Consider the following 2,847-nt stretch of genomic DNA (forward strand, 5'->3'; position numbering starts at 1 on the left):
CAACACCTTCAGGTTGTGCGAAATTCGCACAACATATTTCCTTGTGTGAATTTCGCACCAGCCCATGCGTGGTGCGAAATCTCCTCTGTTTTTGCCGGCTCCACATGAGATCTTTTCTTATGTATTTTTTATGTAAATTCCTTTCTTATCCCTGTAACTAGCCAATCACAAGCTTTGCTGTTGTAAAGACTATAAGAGGGGTGGAAATCATCTCTCGACATGATGTTACGTTTTACACTTAGTGAAATACAGGGCTCGCTTTCTCTGTCTGTCTACTATTTTCTTTTTCTTGGAAGCCAAACAACCTCTGAGGATGTTTTCCTAGAGAATGAGAGGCTAAACTTTTAGTTTCTTAGAGTGAAGGAAGCTAGGTGAAAAGTCCAGATGCAAAGGTGGAAAACTCTCGTGCATTAAATACAGGTAGTTGGAGTTCATAAATGGCTTTTAAATCTAAAGGTTTGCTTTAAATCCCTTAGAATCACTTTGAATAGCCAATACATGGTAAGCTTTAGGTCTCTGTGGATACTTATTGCTAGATCCATATCAGTCCATTAGTTATCATGTACGAGCCATTGGAAAGTGGCTCAAGGTGAAGACCCATAGTGTCTAAAGCCATTAATGGAACTTGACTACCATTTCTATTGACTTTTTATGGATTAAATCTTCATTGTTAAACCTATACCGGTTCGGGAAACAACCATCCTTTATGTTGTTGTCCCCAATGCGAGAAGAAAAATCCGGAATTTCCCACTTTGTATTTTGAACTTGATCCTAGCAACCTCTAGCTCCGGGAAACTTTCTTTCTTCCATTTTTACTTAGTTTTATGTTAGTTTAGTTTTAAACATCACACTGATTCAACCCTTTTTCGGTACTCGACGGGACAGTTTTTCGATACTCGCACGGATTCTACCGTTTCCTAGTACTCGCCCGGATTCTACCATTTTTCGGTACTCACACTGTTTAGACGCTTTTTTTGTACTCGTCGGGACAGTTTTTCGATACTCGCTCGGATTCGACAATTTCCGGGTACTCACCCAGATTGTACCATTTTTCGGTACTCACACTGATTCGACCCTTTTCCGGTACTCGCTTACACAGTTTTTCCATACTCGCACGCATTCTACCCTTTCCTGGTACTCGCCCGGATTCTACCGTTTTTCTGTACTCACACTGATTAGACCGTTTTTTTGTACTCGTCGGGACAGTTTTTCGGTACTCGCTCGGATTCAACATATTCCCGGTACTCGCCCCCATTCCACCATTTTTACTCACACTGATTCGACCTTTTTCCAGTATTCGCCTGCACAGTTTTTCCATACTCGCACGGATTCTACCCTTTCCTAGTACTCGCCCGGATTCTACTATTTTTCGTACTCACACTGATCCGACCCTTTTTCGGTACTCGCCCGCACAGTTTTTCCATACTCGCACGGATTCTACCTTTTCCTATACTCGCCCGGATTTTACCATTTTTCTGTACTCACACTGATTAGACCCTTATTTTGTACTCGTCGGGACAGTTTTTCGATACTCGCTCGGATTCGACATTTTCCGGGTACTCGCCTAGATTCTACTATTTTTCGGTACTCACACTGATTCGACCCTGTTTCGGTACTCGACGGGACAGTTTTTAGATACTCGCACGGATTCTACCTTTTTTCGGTACTCGCCCGAATCCTACCATTTTTCGTTACTCACACTGATTCGACCCTTTTTCGATACTTGACAGGACAATTTTTTTATACTCTCACGGATTCTACCTTTTCCCGGTACTCGCTCGGATTCTACCATTTTTCGACACTCACACTAATTAGACCCTTTTTTTGTACTCACCGGGATAGTTTTTCGATACTCGCTCGGATTCGACATTTTCCGGGTACTCGCCCAGATTCTACTATTTTTTGGTACTCACACTGATTCGACCCTATTTCGGTCCTCGACGGGACAGTTTTTGGATACTCGCACGGATTCTACCTTTTTCCAGTACTCGCCTGGGTCCTACCATTTTTCGGTACTCACACTGATTCGACTTTTTTTCTGTACTCGACGGGAAAGTTTTTAGATACTCGCACAGATTCTACCTTTTTTCGGTACTCGCCCGGATCCTACCATTTTTCGGTACCACACTAATTCGACCCTTTTTCGATACTTGACAGGACAATTTTTTTATACTCTCACGGATTCTACCTTTTCCCGGTACTCGCCCGGATCCTACCATTTTTCGGTACTCACACTGATTCGACCCTTTTTCGGTACTCGACGGGACAGTTTTTTGATACTCGCACGGATTCTACCTTTTCCTAGTACTCACCCGGATTCTACCATTTTTCGGTACTCACACTGATTCGACCCTTTTTCGGTACTCGACGGGACAATTTTTCGATACTCGCACGGATTCTATCTTTTCCTAGTACTCTCCCGGATACTACCATTTTTCGGTACTCACACTGATTAGACCCTCTTTTGGTACTCGCCAGGACAGTTTTTTGGTACTCGGTCGGATTCTACATATTCCGGGTACTCGCCCACATTCCACCATTTTTCGGTACTCACACTGATTCTACCCTTTTCCGGTATTCGCCCGCACAATTTTTCCATACTCGCACGGATTCTACCTTTTCCTGGTTCTCGCCCGGATTCTACCATTTTTCGGTACTCACACTGATTAGACCATTTTTTGGTACTCGTCGAGACAGTTTTTCGATACTCACTCGGATTCGACATTTTCCGGGTACTCGCCCAGATTCTACTAGTTTTCGGTACTCACACTGATTCGACCCTTTTTCGGTATTCGCTCGCACAGTTTTTCCATACTCGCACAGATTCTACCTTTTCCTGGTACTCGC

Source organism: Vitis vinifera, chromosome 5, assembly GCF_030704535.1.
Source record: "Vitis vinifera cultivar Pinot Noir 40024 chromosome 5, ASM3070453v1".
In the NCBI taxonomy this organism is placed as follows: Eukaryota; Viridiplantae; Streptophyta; class Magnoliopsida; order Vitales; family Vitaceae; genus Vitis; species Vitis vinifera.